The sequence below is a fragment of the Lepidochelys kempii genome, chromosome 10 (assembly GCF_965140265.1).
Source record: "Lepidochelys kempii isolate rLepKem1 chromosome 10, rLepKem1.hap2, whole genome shotgun sequence".
Classification (NCBI taxonomy): Eukaryota; Metazoa; Chordata; order Testudines; family Cheloniidae; genus Lepidochelys; species Lepidochelys kempii.
Window position 1 is genome coordinate 57,897,551 of NC_133265.1, and position 19,849 is coordinate 57,917,399.

The window sequence follows — 19,849 nt, forward strand, 5'->3', positions numbered from 1 at the left end:
ATGTGTTTAGGCTCACAACCCTGTTCTGAAATAGGGAAGCATTAATACCCCAATTTTTTACAGTTGGGGAATTGAGGCACAGAGAGGCTAAATGACTTGTCCAGAGTCACACAGGAGGTTGGTTCTTGGTGGAACAAGGAATGAATCTGGCTCCCCATGTCTTAAGCCAGTGCCCTCACCACTGGACCATCCTTCCTCCCCGAACAAGATTGGCACAGGCAGTGGCAAAGTGAACTTCCTAACACCAGTCCGCAAACAGGACAACTACTAGGGGTGAGAGGATATTATTATGTCAGGGCTTAGGCCAGGTGAAATTTGCCCCATGAAAGGCCTATAGGGAACTCAAGTGGTTCAGAAGTCTAGTGTTTGTCTTCTGCACAGAGATGAATCTGACATTCAGTTCTTGGCCTCTCTCATCAGAGAAGAGTTCCAGTTAGTGCCTCTGGTGGCTTTGTGATGTGGACACAAAAGCTTGTTGGAAATTTTCCAATGGAACATTTTTGTCAGAAAATGCTGATTTGTTGAAAACTATATCTTTTATGGAAATATGTTGATTTTGATATGGAATTCTTTTTCATGAGAAGAATGGAACAGAACATCCTGATAAGGCTGAAGTGTTCCATTTTGATCTTTTCAGAATGGAATGTTTTGTTTCCAAACAATTTTTCAGGGTTTTTAAAAATTGTATGTTATTGAAATCAGAATGAAACATCTGTATTTTATTTAATTTTTTTAATTTCATTTCATGGGAAACTTCAAATTTTTTGATTTTGTTGTGTCTCAGAACAGAAAAAAAATTCTAAATTATGGAATTTCCCATGAAACAGAAAATCTGGTTCCCACCCAGGTCTAACAGATACCTCTCTACTGTGAACTGGACTGAGACTTGCTAAAGTCACCTCAAAGCCACAAGATAACTTTTAGTCATTATTGACCTAGTGAGCACAGTGGAAATTATCTATACAACTCCTATTTCCCATTCTAAGTATTGATAAATTTGGTGGTATCTCAAATATTACTATACAGTACCCATGCATAAATATAAATTGTGTAACAGTGACCACACAGTGATATGATGTTCAATGGCTTTGCAACTCATTACCAATCCTCCTGGCACTAAGGCTGCATGTCTTTGATATTTTTCAAGTATCTACAGTATGAGAGAAGAATTTGCAACACAAGGATTGTCTGGTAGTTTCTCTCAATGTTCAGATCATAATTAATATGGTGCTATTTTAAAATTTTGTTTTAAATTAGTTTAGTGGAAAAAATTCAAATACATTGCAATTAGAGTGACTTCAGCACATGTAGTCACAACCAGGGTAGCTTTGTTCTAGCTTGCTCAAATAACAATATCACTGAAGCCAAGGAAGCAGTGTACGGACTAGACACAAGTACATAACCTAGGGTCTGTGCTGCTGAACCAGCTGCTGCAGCTCCACGGCTATTGTTATTCAAGCTAGCTCAAGTAACCATTTGTCTAATTTTAGAAATTAACTAAATTGCTTAGGTGATGTACACACCACACTTTGTCAGGATGGTCACCAGGATCTGCTTACACTGGATTTCATGCAGACCACTCCCATTTGGGGAAAACTATACTCAAACTGTGCCCTTGCTTTTCATTTCAGATAAAAAGATGGATACATGAACTGGTTTAGATTTTTTTACAAATATATTTTTGGGACTATGGGGAGATTTTCAGAAAACATAAAGGGCAGTTAGGCATCCAAATCCCACTGACAGGAATGGACGTTGGGCACCTAATTCCCATTTATGCCTTTGAAAATTTTCCCCTTTATTATTGCTCCCTATTATGAATAGTCCCATTAACTTCAACAGTACATGTTTGCAAGATTGGGTCTGTGGCCTAGCTCAAAGCTATGAGAATTTACACCAGCTGAGGATCTGCCCCCATGATTCTAAGGTCTTGTCTATATGAATATTTAGTTCACCGCAAGCCAGGGTGTAAATCTACCTCACTCTAGCCTGCCATGGAATAAGTGTCCATGTGGACCCTGCTGCCATGCATTAAAATTCCATAATGTGCTTTGATCACTCCCATTTTGAAGCAATATAATTTAAGTGCACTTCCGAACTTTCAGTGCGCAGCAGCAGGGTCCACACAGACATTTTAGTGCACAGCAGGCTAGTGTGGGGTAGATTTACACTCCAGCTTGCCAGGCGCCAAGTGTTCATATGGACAGTCCCTATATATTGACATCTGTGGTCATCTGAACAAACTACGGTGATCAGACAGCAAGGGTGAAAAATTAGGGGACAGAGGGTGGAGGGTAATAGGAACCTATATAAGAAAAAGACCACAAAATTGGGACTGTCCCTATAAAATTGGGACATCTGGTCACCCTAAAACAAACCCAATACTCACAGGCACCTACAACTTTCTAAACTGCTATACCTTTCTGATCCAACTCTAAATTGATATACAAAAATAGCATAGAAATAATTCTAAACTGTGATTTAAAAAACCAGTAAAAGCAAGAAAATTCAGTGAAAGCTGACACTCCCCTCTCAATTATGGTTAACTTTTGCATGGATCAATTAATGGTGAGTGTCTGCTTGTTAGCATCTACAGCTGTACCCTGGAATTACCAATCCCCAGAAAATTTTAAAATATCCCAAGTTAAGAGACTTATTCACAGATGAAATATTCATTAAAATCAGTAATTTAAAACCAAAAATCCTTACAAGAAAGATTTATGGTTAGCCAAATGAACCCCACCAACTTCATAGCTAGGCTGTGATACTACTCTATAGGAGCAAGAGTACCTCTTATAGAGTAGAAATATTCATGGTGTAATGTACTATTCAGCATAAGTAAGTGTATCACGTTGTGGCCATTAGTATTCCATTTAAGTAACCCAGCCATTTGAAAGCTTGTTCTGAGAGACAAATAGATTCCACAACACTGCAGTCTGTGGAGCAGACTTAACTGTGTTTCCAATATAATAGGCTTTGCAATTTAATAATGGAAATGTTAACCCTAGTGTACTGGATCAGGAGCCAGCCATGTTTTAACCAGGTCCCCTGACTCAGTTGTAGTTGGGTTGAGTAGCCGAGAGAGAGAGGAAACCCCACACAAAAATAAACAAACCATCTGTTGACTAATTCATCTCCAGCATCAGAAATTGGGAAACCACCAACTAAGGTCAACATTGCTAACCTATGGCACTGATGGGAAACAACAAAATATTCCTAGTAATAGGAAACGTTTTTGCATCAATGATTAATACAAAAACAAAACACAGTCAGGATACGTAAGAATATGTTTGTTGAAGAATGGAACAAATGTTTGAGACAGTACATTATATGGGCTAATATGTTATACAGGTTCAAATACTGGCAGAAAGACATCTAACTTGTGCCTGTAGAAACAGAGGTCACTGAAAATCTGGTCAAAATTTAGTCTTTTACCCATTTGTTTTCTATTTCAAACAGCCATAATACATATGGTAATAACCACAGATCCTGATATCACTTGCACCCATTTAACTCTAACTTCAATACAGCAACTCTGGATTTATACAAGTGTAAATGAGATCAGAATTTGGCTCAGTAAGTTACTTGCAAAAAGGAGTGGTAGCCATAACCAAATCCATCTACTCTATGCCATCTAAAAACAAATGTTTTTAACATTGTAATGGGGTATACAAACCTAACACTGGACTGGAAGGGTTAAAGGGCAGTACTGAGCCCAGCTAGCCCCTCCCTTCCAACCCTGCAGAGCATGCTCCATCTGGAAATAGGGCTGAAAAGGAAGCAACCAATATCTGAAGGGGGAGGTTGCAGAGGAGTGCAGACCAATCCTGAAGCGGGGCTGGAGAAGCCTCCCTGAAGGAACAGGATTGTATGCAGAGCCCCATATGTGCTGGCAGTTGGGTTTCATTTTCATTTTTCTTTTCTCCTTATCTGGGGCCAGAAGCTGAGGGAGTGAAGCAGTGGTAGGAATGGACCCAGGGAAAGTAGCTCAGAGTCCTGCCCTGTAGGCAAATGCTGCTGACCCTCCTCGGGCCCTGGGTCAGAGCCCAGTGGAGTGGATGGGTGCAGGCTACCCTACCACTGCACCATGAATGAGTGGACACTAACCACTAGGCCCTTCAGCCCACTGAGGATCCTATTACGATGTAGCAATGATCACTCCTTTTTCACATTGGGCCTGATCCTGAATTCCATGTGAACTCAGAATTGCTACAGAATACGAAGAGTTCTATGAAAACAGTTTTGCAATTGCTGATGAAACTTGGTGCAATATGGTGAACAGATGGAAGGAGAAAACAGGTTATTTTAATACAAGTGTCAACTTTTGAAGTTCAAAAAACCTGTGAGGGATATCCTGAAAAAGTATCAAAATACATCTCATGTTCATGCATTAGAACATGTTTCAAGGCACTGCTTAGAAAACGGAGAGCATTTTTGTAGCAATGTGTGTGTTCCAGTTACAGTATAGCATTCCATGAATAAGATTTATTTTTTTAAACATAGCCCCATTTTAATGAGAAACACTGTAGTAAATGGCCAGGACACTGACTGGGACTGAGACGACCTGATTTCAAATCCCTGCTCTGCTTCTGCTTTGCTGTGTGCTCCTGGGCAATGCTCCTCTGTGCCTCAGTTTCTCCATGTGTAAAATGGGGATAATGATACTGACCTTCTTTGTAAAGTGCTTGGAGATCTATGATGAAAAGCATTATATTGGCGATGGCTATTATTATTTACACATTTTTACACTGTACAGATACTAAGGGCCAAATCCCACAAACCATTCCTCACAAAAATAGTTTCCACTAAGGCCTGGTCTACACTAGGAGTTGAGGTCGAATTTAGCAGCATTAAATCAATTTAACCCTGCACCTGTGCACACGACGAAGCCCTTTTTTTCGACTTAAAGGACTCTTAAAATGGATTTCTTTACTCCACTCCCGACAAGGGAATTAGCATTGAAATTGGCCTTGCCAGGTCGCATTTGAGGTAGTGTGGACGCAATTTGATGGATTGGCCTCCACGAGCTATCCCAGAGTGCTCCATTGTGACCGCTCTGGACAGCACTCTCAACTCAGATGCACTGGCCAGGTAGACAGGAAAAGGCCCGCGAACTTTTGAATCTCATTTCCTGTTTGGCCAGTGTGGCAAGCTGCAGGTGACCATGCAGAGCTCATCAGCAGAGGTGACCATGATGGAGTCCCAGAATCGCAAAAGAGCTCCAGCATGGACCGAATGGGAGGTATGGGATCTGATCTCTGTATGGGGAGATGAATCAGTGCTATCAGAACTCCGTTCCAGTTTTCGAAATGCCAAAACATTTGTCAAAATCTCCCAGGGCATGAAGGACAGAAGCCATAACAGGGACCCAAAGCAGTGCCACATGAAACTTAAGGAGCTGAGGCAAGCCTACCAGAAAACCAGAGAGGCAAACGGCCGCTCCGGGTCAGAGCCCCAAACATGCCGCTTCTGTGATGAGCTGCAGTGCCATTTTAGGGGGTTCAGCCACCACTACCCCAACCCTGTGCTTTGACTCGGTCAATGGAGTGGGAGGAAACACGGAAGCAGGTTTTGGGGATGAGGAATATGATAGCTCACAGCAAGCAAGCGGAGAAACCGGTTTTCCTAACAGCTAGGAACTGTTTCTCAACCTGGACCTGGAGCCAGTACCCCCCGGACCCACCCAAGGCTGCCTCCCGGACCTGCCAGGCGGAGAAGGGACTTCTGGTGAGTGTACCTTTTTAAATAGTATACATGGTTTAAAAGCAAGCGTGTTTAATGATTGATTTGCCCTGGCATTCGCGGCCAGCACAGCTACTGGAAAAGTCTGTTAACATGTCTGGGGATGGAGCGGAAATCCTCCAGGGACATCTCCATAAAGCTCTCCTGGATGTACTCCCAAAGTCTTTGCAAAAGGTTTCTGGGGAGAGCAGCCTTATTCCGTCCACCCTGGTAGGACACTTTACCACGCCAGCTCAGTAGCATGTAGTCGGGAATCATTGCAGAACAAAGCATTGCAGCGTATGTTTGCTGGCGTTCAAACAACATCGGTTCTTTATCTCTCTGTTTTCCTCAGAAGAGTGATATCATTCATGGTCACCTGGTTGAAATAGGGTGCTTTTCTTCAGGGGACATTCAGAGGTGCCCGTTCCTGCTAGGCTGTTTGTCTGTGGCTGAACAGAAATGTTCCCCGCTGTTAGCCACGCGTGGGGGGAGGCAAAATGTGACCTCGTAACGAAAGCACATGTGCTATGTATGTAATGTTAACAGCAAGGTTTACCGTGAAAGAGTGTACCCATTGTTATATAAAATGTATCTTTAAATACCACTGTCCCTTTTTTTTCCTCCACCAGCTGCATGTGTTTCAAGGATCACAGTATCTTCTCCTTCCCAGAGGCTAGCGAAGATTAGAAGGTGGAAACAAAACGCAGTCGTGATGAAATATTCTCTGAGCACAGACCAATGCATGGAGGCAGACAATGTCAGAATGCAGGAAAGCACAACATGAACGTGAGGAGAGGTGGCGGGAAGATGATAGGTGGTGGCAGCGTGATGAGAGGAGGCAGGATTCAATGCTGAGGCTGCTGGAGGATCAAACTAATATGCTCCAGCGTATGGTTGAGCTGCAGGAAAGGCAGCTGAAGCACAGACCGCCACTACAGCCCCTGTGTAACCAACCAGCCTCCTCACCCAGACACCCAAGAATGCGGTGGGGGGGCCCTCCGGCCACCCAGCCACTCCACCCCAGAGGATTGCTCAAGCGATAGAAGGCTGGCATTCAATAAGTTTTAAAGTTTAAGTTTTAAAGTGCAGTGTGGCCTTGTCCTTCCCTTCTCCCCACCCGTCCTGGGCTACCTTGGCAGTTATCCCCCTATTTGTGTGATGAATTAATAAAGAATGCATGAATGTGAAGCAACAATGACTATTTCCTCTGCAAGCGGTGATCGAAGGTGGGAGGGGAGGGTGGTTAGCTTACAGGGAAGTAGAGTGAACCCACGGGGGTGGGGTTTCATCAAAGAGAAACAAACACAACTTTCACACCGTAGCCTGACCAGTCATAAAACTGGTTTTCAAAGCTCCTCTGATGCGCAGCATGCCCTCCTGTGCTCTTCTAACTGCCCTGGTGTCTGGCTGCGCATAACCAGTGGCCAGGTGATTTGCCTCAACCTCCCACCCCACCATAAACGTCTCCCCCTTACTCTCACAGATATTGTGGAGAGCACAGCAAGCAGTAATAACAGTGGGAATATTGGTTTCGCTCAGGTCTAAGCTAGTCAGTGAATTGCGCCAGCGCGCTTTTAAATGTCGAAATGCACATTCTACCACCATTCTGCACTTGCTCAGCCTGTAGTTGAACAGCTCCTGACTACTGTTCAGGCTGCCTGAGCCATGGCATTAAGGGGTAGGCTGGGTCCCCAAGGATAACTATAGGCATTTCAACATCCCCAACGGTTATTTTCTGGTCTGGGAATAAAGTCCCTTCCTGCAGCTTTTGGAACAGACCAGAGTTCCTGAAGATGTGAGCGTCATGTACCTTTCCCAGCCATCCCATGTCGATGTTGGTGAAACGTCCCTTGTGATCCACCAGTGCTTGCAGCACTATTGAAAACTACCTCTTGCGGTTTATGTACTCGCCGGCTGGGTGCTCCGGTGCCAAGATAGGGATATGGGTTCCGTCTATTATCCACCACAGTTAGGGAATCCCATTGCAGGAAAGCCATCCACTATGACCTGCACATTTCCCAGACTCACTACCCTTGATATCAGCAGATCTTTGATTGCGTTGGCTACTTGCATCACAGCAGCCCCCACAGTTGATTTGCCCACCCCAAATTGATTCCCAACTGTCCGGTATCTGTCTGGCATTGCAAGCTTCCACAGGGCTATTGCCACTCACTTCTCAACTGTGAGGGCTGCTCTCATCTTGGTATTCATGCGCTTCAGGGCAGGGGAAAGCAAGTCAAAGTTCCATGAAAGTGCCCTTATGCATGCAAAATTTCGCAGCCACTGGGAATCGTCCCAGACCTGCAACACTATGCAGTCCCACCAGTCTGTGCTTGTTTCCTGGCCCAGAATCGGCGTTCCATGGCATGAACCTGCCCCATTAGCACCATGATGCCCACATTGCCAGGGCCCGTGCTTTGATAGAAGTCTGTGTTCATGTCCTCATCACTCTTGTCACTGTGCTGATGTTGCCTACTCACCCGGTTTTGCTTTGGCAGGTTCTGGTGCTGCATATACTGCTGGATAACGCGCATGGTGTTTAATGTGCTCCTAATTGCCAAAGTGATCTGAACAGGCTCCATGCTTGCCATGGTATGGCATCTGCATGGAAAAAAGGCGCGAAACAATTGTCTGCTGTTGCTCTGATGGAGGGAGGGGTGACTGACAACGTGGCTTACAGGAATTAAAATCAAAGGGGATGGCTTTACATCAAGGAGAAACAAAAACAACTGTCACACAGAATGTCCCCCTCAAGGATTGAACTCAAAACCTTGGGTTTAGCAGGCCAATGCTCAACCCACTGAGCTATCCCTCCCCCTGGTATTCCAGGCAGGACTGAATCTCCATTAAACTTTTCAAGGTGTGCCTGATGGACCTCACCAAAACAATAGTCGGCCCTTAATTTCATGGAGGGAGGGAGAGAGGGAGGGGGGAGCAAATGAATACAAAACAAATCTGGTCTATTTCTTGTTTTGATCCACTCCATCTATCTTTTACATCTTAGGCTGGCAGCAGACGGTGCAGTAGGACTGCTAGCCATCCTCATCTCCTGGCTGCTCAGCAGAAGACGGTGCAATACGACTGCCGGCAGGACTAAAGAGAAGGACCTGGTCGAGTCACTCCTATTATGTCCCTGTGCCCCATGTCTGCCCAGGTGCTCCTGACTGACCTCACCGAGGCGGCATGATGATGATGATGGTTATCAGGCCTATTGCATTGTCTGCTGCCGCAAGGCAATGAGCTGCTGCTGTGTAACAATGCAGTACCGCATCTGCCAGCACCCAGGAGACATACAGTGACAGTGAGCTGAGCAGGCTCCATGCTTGCCATGGTATGGCATCTGCACAGGTAACCCCGGAAGAAAGGCATGAAATGATTGTCTGCCGTTGCTTTCATGGAAGGAGGGAGGGCGGGCCTGACGACATGTACCCAGAACCACCTGCAACAATGTTTTTGCCCCATTAGGCATTGGGATCTTAACCCAGAATTCCAAAGGGTGGTGGAGACTGCGGGAACTGTGGGATAGCTACCCACAATGCAACACTCCGGAAGTTGACGCTAGCCTCGGTACTGTGGAAGCACTCCGCCGAGTTAATGCACTTAGAACATTTTGTGTGGGGACACACAATCAACTATATAAAAACGATTTCTAAAAAACCGACTTCTATAAATTCGACCTAATTTCATAGTGTAGACATAGTCTTAGGGTATGTCTACACTACTGCGGTAAGTCAACCTATGCTATGCAACTCCAGCTACGTGAATAACATAGCTGGAGTCGATGTACCTTAGGTCAAGTTACCGTGGGGTATACACCATAGGGGGTCGACGGGAGAAAATCTCCGGTCGACTTACCTTACTCTTCTCATTGGAGGGTAGAGTACAGGGGTTGACTGGAGAGCGATCTGCTGTCCATTCGGTGCGTCTTTACTAGACCCACTAAATCGACGGCCGGTGGATCGATCTCAGAGTGTCAATCCCTGTGGTAGTGTAGACCTGCCCTAAGTGTCATTAAGACAATGGATTACTCATCTGAGGGCTATCCTCACAACAGTCTGTGAGGTAGGTTTGGTTAGCACTATTATCACAATTTTACAATTGGGGAAATTTAGCCAGTGAGGTTAAATGACTTGTCCAAAGAGGTCATACAGTGAATCAGTGGCAGAGCCTGGATCTGTGCTCCTTCCACTAGGTCAAACTGCATGTTAATGACCCTGATGCAGCAAACCATTTAAGCACAGCTTAATTTTAAATATGTGAATAATCTCATTGACTTCAGTGGAACTATCTTGATTTATATCACTAAGGACTAGCATATTGTCCCAAAAACAAGACAAAATATTAAACTATTTTAAAACATATAATTGACAGTATATTTTAAATGTGGTTTGTTTTTTTACCTCAGCTCACAATGGCTTCATCCTGCCATACTTTTGCATCTGTAACTCCCACTGAAGTCAGTGTCTGGGTGCAGAAAGACTGCAGGATTAGTCACAGATGTACTTTCAAATACAAATTGTCCTAAAAGCCACCAAAGACACTGATTCGTCTGAAACAATATTTCCAAATATGAAATATTCAGCTATTTGTCATTTTTAATTTAAACACATCACTCCGTAGACCAGTGCTTGTGCTCGGCCATTGCCGGCCCTAAGCAGAAATATTTCCTCCCCCCAAACACACACAACACATACTAATAATTAAAAGGGGCTCCCTTAAGTTGCTCGGGGTCCTAACCAATTGCTTATTCTGCTTACACCTCGTGCTGGCTCTGCAGTACATGCTCAGATCTCTCTGCTGTTGAGACCTGACACACCTACAATGATATTTGAGGCAGTTATCTCATCCTGAATGATACTGGGGGCATGTCTACATTGCCCCGCAGTTCGGACTAGGAGTCTGAATGGTAGTGCACACCAAAATGCTGCGCTGTAACTCCTCTGTGTGGATGCTGCAGGTGTGAACTTAAAAGGTCCCCAGAGGAAATAGACCTATTAGATCTGGCACGTAACTGTTATTGTTTACAGAGAACTCATGACCAGTACATTCTTACCTGCAGCACCCACAAGGGGGAGTTACAGCACAGCATTTTGGTGCCCACAGCTATGCACACTCCCTTAGTCCGAACTGTGGGGCAATGTAGACATGCCCTTAGAGTTCTCACCACCTTCTTCACTGCCAGGCTTGCAATGGTTTAAATCTGTTGTCAGCTTTAAGTTCCCTTATTTGATTTGTTTAGTAGCTCTTCACTGTGGGCCAAGTTCTAACAGCCTTCCCCAAGCCAGAGCCCATGACAAAGCACTGGGGGGTATGTCTACACTGCAGTTAAACACCCACGACTGGCCCATGTCAGTTGACACAGGGTCGTGGGGCTCAGGCTACAGAGCTGTGAAATTGCTCTGTGGGCATTCTCAGGACCCCACGAGAGGGGGAGGGTCCCAGACTCCAGGTTTCAGCCTGAGCCTGAACGTCTAGACCACAATTTTAGAATCCCGCAGCCTGAGCCAGCTGACACAGGCCAGCCATGAGTGCTTAATTCCATTGTAGACATACCCTGGGATTTTGCTCTACTACATACTGAATACGCACTGGGTAAGGACGCCATGATTGGGCTTTGTGTGTCTAATGGGAAAGCCTCAGTAAAGGCCTGATCCAAAGCCCATTCAAGTCAATGGAAATACTCCCACTAACTTGATCAAGCCCTAAATTCCACACTTTTTCAGAGACCAAGTCTCCAGCATCTTGTCCACCAGCATTCAAATTCCACACAGCTCTCTGCAGTTCTGGAAATGTATGTATGTCCTGTAAATAATAATAGCTACATGTCAGAACTAATAGTTATATTCCCTCTCTATGTATGTGTGTAATACCCATTAATGTTAACAGGTGTGCAGCAAAAGAAAAATGTAACTCTCAGGGACAGATCCTGAGCTGGTGTAAATTGGCATAGTTCCACTGAACCTAATAGAAGTCCAGGCCCCAAATGTTTAACCTTTTAAGTCAGTAGTTATTTTAAATTAATTTTACTGTTTGATATATTAACTTAAAGCACAAGACAGTAATCAATATTATCAGATTTACAAGATTATTTCATGAGTTCTTTTCTGAATATTCTACATTTATCAAATTGCAGATACATGGATATCTCACAGCCATAAGTTCCATACCTGATTGCAAAAATACCCACTCACTTGAAGCCTACCACAACTTCTGTCTCATATGAACCTGGAATACCTCACTGTTATTCCTGTAGATCATTGACATCAGAAACACAAAACTTGAAACTAAAGATAAAACTACATGCAAGAGTAAAGAAACAGACATACATAAATTCAGGTTTGATCCTGTTTTGTTGTGGCATACCTCTCCCTCTGCCACATCCTGAAAGCACCCATTGCCCTGCACATTTGATTTCTGGGGGGATGAGAAGAAGGATGTTCTAATGATTTAGGCACTAGCTTAGGACTTGGGAGACTGGGCTCAATTCCCTGCTCTGCGATAGTTTTCCTGTGTGACCTTGAACAAGTCTCTTAGTTCTCTGTGCTTCAGATACCCATCTGTAAAATGGGTACAATAGCACGCTCTACCTGACTGGGGTGTTGTGAGGGTAAATAGATTACAGATTTTGAGGAGCTCAGATTCTACGACAATGAGGGCCATACAAGTACCATACATATTCACAATGGTAGCAGTTCTGTTCTGTAGCTTTCATAACATTGAAATCTACCTAAGATACATATACTAGGATCTGAGTACCTCACAGTCTGTAATGGATTTATCTTCACAACACCCTTGTGAGGTAGGGAAGTGCTATTATCCCCATTTTAGAGTCAGGGAACTCAGGCACAGAGAAGCTAAGTGATTTGTCTTAAATCCACACAAGAAGTTGAAGAGCAGGACTTGAAGGGCTTCCCAAGTCCTAGGCTAATGCCCAAACCACTGGATCATCCTTCCTGTCTCAAAACAGTCCAGGAATACCTTTGGAGGCGACAAGGTTGTAACAAGGGGCCCTTTGGGAGGGCGTGGCAGGGACGAACTCAGGAATCACAATGTTGCACTGGAGCATTGCAACATACCAGGATGGTGTTTCGGAGTGAGCAGAAATGTTAGTGTCATGACTCAGTGTGAGGATGGGTCAAAAAACAAAAAGCCCATCACTTTGCTACATCAAACAAGTCCCTACACTACATACACTGCATTGCCACATTATGAAGTTTTACAGGTCCCCTAAAATGACTGCAGCATACGTCCATGAGGGATCGTCTGAGAATATGGGGATGATTGTGGAAATGCTATGATGGGGAGAAAATTGACATAACAGCACAACACAAACATCACCATATTGTCATGCGACAGAGAGGGGCAAAGTTCAGACAGACTCTTAGTTGTATTAAAGCTCCTGTATTCACTCACCAGTGTCGGATTAGGGCAGGACATGGCTGCCCATCCTTCCCTTGCATCCTAGCAACCTCTCTGCTGAGTGTCTCTGCTCGGCTTTTTAATATGTTTTTACTTCTGGGATAGCTGTATGCAAAGATTCACAGATCGCAGCTAGACACCCTGGATGTCCATCCGTCCCTTCCTGCTGCTAGTGGCAGCCAGGTCCTCTCCCTCTCCGCGGGGCCTGTTGCCACTAGGCCTGGTAGATGGGAAGAAAACGGCTGCTGAGAGTTGTTGCCAGGACGCTGTCTCCATAGAAACCTGCAGCTCAATCAGAGGGAGCCAGGGTTCTCCTAATAAACAGAGAGCGAGAGAGAGAGACTTATTTATAGGAGGCAAATATTCACACTCCATCCAACAACCAGAACAAATCCCTTCTTATCACCATTTCCTCACAATCTATTTCATGGCAGTGTCAACGCCTTGCAGAACAGGGAGGGGAAAGACACAGCAAATAAAAACCGTATTCCATATGTTACAGCATGAATGACTAACGATGACAGATTCTAGCACAGTATTGGGCCAAGTATAAATGCAGTGGCTCTGGATAGCTTGCATTCTGTTCAATACAGTCCGCTGAAGCCCCTGCTCTAGTCAATCTCTTGCTTGAGAAAGGTGATCGATTTTATTGGAGTTACTCTGAATTCCTAATGGTATCAACAAGATGAGAATCTGGACTATAAGGGATTTTTCCCCACAGTGTATGGAAAATCCTGGTAGAATACAGGGCTGTCAAACTGTGCCAATTTGAATCAGTGAGAAGTTAAAAACAATTACTTATATTTTCTGTTGGTCTCAGAGCCAGTGTACTATTTTGTGCCTGTAAAAAGTAAGAGTGTGTGTGTGTTAGAGCCCATGAAGCGTGCATTGACCTACATTTGCATGCACAAATCAGATATATAAACTAGGGGAAAGAGTAGCCAGCAAAAATGGTGAACATTGGGTCTGCTTCTGCTCTCATGCTGGTGTGAGTCTGTTGACTTCATTAGAGTTACAGTGGTACAAACCAAAAGTAAGTAAAATCAGATCTGTTGCAGCAATCCCAAAAGTAGAGCCTAAGCTACATTTGCCTTTGGCTGAAATAGATATCAAATCCCACTACTGCTGCCAACACAAATCATCACAGTGCTAACCATCTGGTATGTCTGAAGGTTAAATAGCATTCTGACATGCACATACTTTTAAATAAAAGCAACTAAGGGTTTGAACCTATAGGGCATTGATTGCCCTCTGTTTATATTAAAGTCAACTGCACCTCAGAGAATCAAGTCTGAAATGAAACAGTAACTCATTTCTGACAATCATTGGACCTAATTACAAATTTATTCCCTGATCCTGACACAATAGAACATGCTTACTTTATGCATCTGAGTAGTCCTCTTGATTTCAAAAGGACTACTCAGGTACCTAAAGTTACTCGTGTATATTATTATTTCTAGGATTGGGGTTTAAGGGTGTCAAATGTACAAGTAAAATTGACTTGTTTGCTTCTTCTTTTTCCAAAGAGTATGTGAGGGAGTGAGTGCCTGTGTATGTGAACAAAAATAAGGGGCAAATATTGCATCCGTTGTGCAACTAAATTCCCATTTATTTGATGACTCCAATAATTTTCACGAGTTTCTGGTATGCAAATAATGCAGAGCACTATAGTTATAGTAATACATACATGGTATCTCTATTAGTCTTCTCAAGCCTCTATCAACCTGGCCATCTCTGGTCCCATTACCATCCAGAGCCAAAGGGCCTCTGTACTTTGTGTTAGACCAACAGCTCCACCATCCCTTTTGATTATGGTATGATTTTGCTCATGAGGCTGGTCAAGCATGACTGCAGAGAAAACATGTTGTGTCTTGCAAACTGATGTTTCCTTTTAGGAACTCTCTAGCTGTGTCTGGATGCACTGTGTGAAGGCTTATCTTATCTTGGAGGTGAACAGGCACCCAACGAACATAATTACTATGATCTAACACAAAGAACCAGGGTGAGAGCTTTCCAAGGCATTCATTGTAGAGAGCAAAGTTTGCCTGGCACATTTACAGCACATAGGTCAATACAAGAAGATCCAAATTAAGTGTGGTATGCCAGAAGTGGAACACTGGGTTTTCTAATTTTCACTTGTCACACCATTTATACCTCATGAGGGCCTCATCTTCCCTGAGACATTGCGTATACGGTATGTGTGCATTTTGGAGCAAGATGCACAGACTTTTGGCAGTTACTCAATGGGCATGCCTAGTATGTATGACATGAGACTCTTTCAAGAAGTCAGCCATTCCTAGGGAGGCCACTTTGGCCTGAACAAAAGCTCCTATTCATTCACTATCTTCTAGCCAATCTCCAATTAAACTTGCCATTTCCAGATGACCACATAATGACAGATTTGTCCTTACCATACCCAGCAAGCCAGGTCCACTGTATCTGTTTGGGTATGGTGAGAAGGGGTTAGTCCTCAGTGATCACTGTCACTTGACATGGATTTAGGTGGAGTACAGTGTTCCTTATCACATCCATGACATGATGAATCATTGCCACAGACTTCGAGTCATCTGGAAAGACGGGAAGAAGCTCATTGATGACTGGAGCGAAGTCTGGCACTGGATGCTTGCTGGCATGATAAGTTGCCCAGGAAATGTGTTCATCTCCATTGAAGGTATCCAGACTTGCTGCTTGCTTAACTTGTTCAAGCCACCTGCATTCTTCCTGCAGGGCTTGGGTAATCAGTCTTGATTTCAACATTTGCAGCAGGGATGGGAGTATTCATTTTCTTAAGATCATTGGAGGGACAATTGTGTAAGACTCAGAAAGTGATGATAAAATCTCCTTCACTGATACTACAGTCTCACAGTCAAGGATGGAAATTCCATGGACATCTCCCTCCACTTAAGTACTGGGAGGCTGAAGAAAGTGGTATCCTAGTTTTGTGGAAGGAGTCTGTTGCTGTGGTGCGGCTGGGATTATGGTCTGTGATGTCTACAGCCACAGTAGTGAACAATACATCACAAAGCTTTGGAGGACAGACTACATTCTCAACCTCCAAGTGTTGGCATGCTCTGTTTGCTGATAGAGATGGCCAACACTCTGTCATAGGAGATGGCCAATCCAAACGTAAAGGTATCTGGTAGCTCACTTTTTCATGTCTGTGCATGAAGTGTCAAACCAACATAGATAGGTAAATGCATTTCTCATGCTTTGTTGTGGTACAAACTTTCTGTTCCTTCATGGTAACAGATATTTCTGTTGTACTTCAACAGCTATCCCAAAGTAAAGGTAGCTGGATGAATGGAAACTTGCTCTGAGTGAGTTTTAATGTTTGGACCATCCAATATCATGGACATCAGTGCCAACAGTGACTTGGGAACAGATTTTTCTTGGCATCCTGGGTCAAACGATCCATGAAATTCTGTTTTCATTTGAGTCATTGTTGCTGTTTGGGATAGGTGAAGAGCTTCTTCCTCACAGTCTTCCTCACATGCTTTTTTGGAGTGCATATCCAATATTCTGGTTGAAGGCAAGAAGCACGTCATGTGTGCTTGGAGATCTGGAGTAGTGAAATGATGTGGGATTTTAATTCAGTGCTGTGAATGTGCCCTGCCAGTGTCATTCCCAGCTGTTCTAGTCTAGCAATATAGAGCCTTGTGAGGTCTGCTAGTTTTCATTCATTCTTGTCTCTTCAATGTATGCTATCAGTTCAGTGAAGGCAATGCCACGTGACATCTTCTCTGTGTTGATTTGCTCAGTTTTCTTCTCCCTGGCTTTGTTGTAGAGACACCAAACATCCTACATGATACTTTGCCTCTTGGACCTCTAAATCCCCTCTACTTAGTTTTGCAAGCAAGGGCTGCTTTTGCAGATGAAGTGCACTCTTGTGGACTCTACTATCGATGCTGAGGGTAGAAGTTTCATGGAGGTCTTCTGATGGTAAGCTCATTTCACAAATAAAGCACACTTCTTTTTCTGGAGGCCCTTTGTGTTCATCACTTAAACGTGTGTATTTCCTCTGCAGTTCAACAAGGTGATCCATAGCTTACTCAGTTCTTTTTTTTTTTCCTCTTCAGTTCTTTTAAATTTGGTCCTGTTAAACTTGATGTAGCAAGATTTGTGCTGTCCATTGTTCTTATTCAAACTCTTTTTAATACCATTACCATCTTCTAGTTTGCATATGTTTATGAATATGGGAAGTGCATTCACTTTATGGAAATGTCTGCTATTTTCTGTTAGAGTTCGATAGCCAGATCCAACATGCTCTCTTTTCAGTTCTGCTGGATTAACTAACTCTGCACCTGTGTCTTCCTGACAAAGTACACACTTCAGTCAGTAGAGGAATGGGATGTCTGTGGTGATGGACCTGGATCTTGAACAAGTTTGTGTCTTTTTGAGATGGGTAAAGCACTAGTACTAGTCAATGGTAATCTAATATTTTTTGCTACTGTGTACAGCTAACATTACTCAATCACCAAGCAGCTTTCACACAACCAAAGTAGCATCTGAAAGAAAAAGAGAAGAATACACTGGCAATCAAAATTAGTACAAAATGTTTCCTTACAGCAATTTTAAGATCATGCTGAAGCAAAACCAAGAATACATCCCTTGTGTGTCCAGCTGCAAAACAACGTAATTTGCCAATAATGACAGTGATGTTAAAATGGCTACCACAGCCAACATGGCATGAGCTGGTGATATCTCCATATCTGAACATCTTTATTAGGTCATGCTCTGAGACAAATTCCATGCTTTTACATAAAATGCACAATTCCAATCTTTTTTTTTTTTTTTTTTGGCCACAGATCTGATCAGCTAAATATATAGGAGCAAAATTCAACCTTTGGAGGGTCCTACATGCCCCAGAAGCCCCAGAGTAGCCTTCCACAAGGGTCACAGGAGTAGCCATCCTCCCCAACACCCACTTGTTTGCTTTATTATTCAGGCTTGGTTCAGGGAGAAGCATATTTAAAACTAAATGTATATTCAAGGCATTTTTAGTTTAAAAGAACATTCTTCTTAGTTTTTGTACTCTTCTTAGAATCATGACTTACCATTAAAATTTATTTCCACATTGGTTTTCTTGTGTTCTTTCTGACACACAGTGCTCCCCCCAATCTTTGTAACAGAATTTAAACTTAACATGGTTATTGAATTCACTTCTTCTTTAGTGCACCAACATCTTCAAAGCACTTGGTGTTTGTCAATTAACTGCTGCTGCAGAGGGAGCACCAGAGGACAAACTGTTTTTGTGGAAGACCAATTAAAATGTTGCATATTTTTATTGTGCATTTATTAATTTATTTGTTTATACTACTTCCTACTGATAAGGTTCATGGTCCTGCAGTCCTGACTTAGGTGAATATCTATTTCAGTTCAGTCAAGAGTTTCCCCTAAATAACAGGCCCAAAGAAGTAGTTTGTGGGGACTTTGTTTATTTAAGAGGGAAAATGAAGAGGACGTTCTCCACCATCTTAGAATAATCTTAACCTAGGTCAGAGCTGGAGCATACACAATGATATTGCTTTTAAAAAGTGTCTAAATAAATGCAAAGCAATTGACCACATTTAAAGATCATTTTCAAGTACAGGTTGAACCTCTCTAGTCCGGCTCCCTTGGAACCTGACTGGTGCCGAACCAAAAAATTTGCCAAACCACGGGAAGTCAATATTGTAGCAAGCGGGGTCTCTTTTTATTTTTATCTCACGGAGGCAAATAAACGGCACGTTTGCAATGCCACCCAGCCAGGGTTTACCAGCTCTCTTCATAACAAAGTGTTAGTGTTGTTACACAATTTTACTGTATTGGCACAAGGAAATAAGTAGGTAAAGTATAAAAAAAAAAAAATCATGCCGGACCACGGATGTTGCTGGACCAGAGAGTGCTGGACTAGAGAGGTTCAGCGTGTAATTGTTTAGGGCTTTTTATTTTTTTGTTGGTCATATCATATTAGAAATTAGAAAGACAATTGTTTTCCTTTGACATTGTGAAAATATTGATTTTTTTGTCTGAGTGGAAATTAGCTCATTAAACAACTCCACCTTATAAAGAATGCTATCTTGCCAAACATCGTTGTTGTTGTACTTGTAACCATATTTGTTGATGTTGCCAACAGAGACCATGAAATTATGTGCTCCCACAATATTTTTATTTTCTGATAATGAAGAGATAGATTGCATTCTTAAAAGATAAATTTAGCAACTTTCCCTGTTCAGATCAATAACAAACAATAATAACCATTAATGAAACAGTACTGACGAAACATTTCAGTCAGAAGCAAAGACTCATTTTAAATAGTGGCAATATAGGTACAATTTTTAGCTTAAAAAGTTTGAATTGATATTCATGAATGTTTCCACTGAGGACAAAAGGGCAAATTGTATTCTTATTTACTTTGGAGTGACTCAGGTTCACACCATGGAAATCAATGGAGTTGCTTGAGTTTTATACCAGTGTAAGTAAATGGAATTCTGCAACAAATCCAGTAAAATTTCTGTAAATGGAATTCTGCAACAAATTTCAATGGGAGCAGGAAAGAGCTCTCTGGGCCTAAGTTTGAGATATCCCTTAATCAAGCCCAAAGTCTCTGTAAGTGGAGATCCATGTGATTATGCTCTCAGTTATACCATGTATAACCAGAGGAACTCAATTGACTTTGTTATTATTATTACTACTTATTGTTCCAGTAACATCCAAAGGCCCTATT

General features: G+C 42.9%; 1 protein-coding gene across 1 annotated transcript in view; it reads right to left on the reverse strand.

Moving 5' to 3' along the window:
- Positions 1–13,481, reverse strand: part of FAM81A (family with sequence similarity 81 member A) — a 37,321-nt gene extending 23,840 nt beyond the window's left edge. The window contains exon 1 of the mRNA XM_073361471.1: positions 13,138–13,481. The gene's annotated coding sequence lies outside the window, so the exon portion shown is untranslated. The remainder of the gene's footprint in view (positions 1–13,137) is intronic.
- Positions 13,482–19,849: the final 6,368 nt, after the last annotated feature.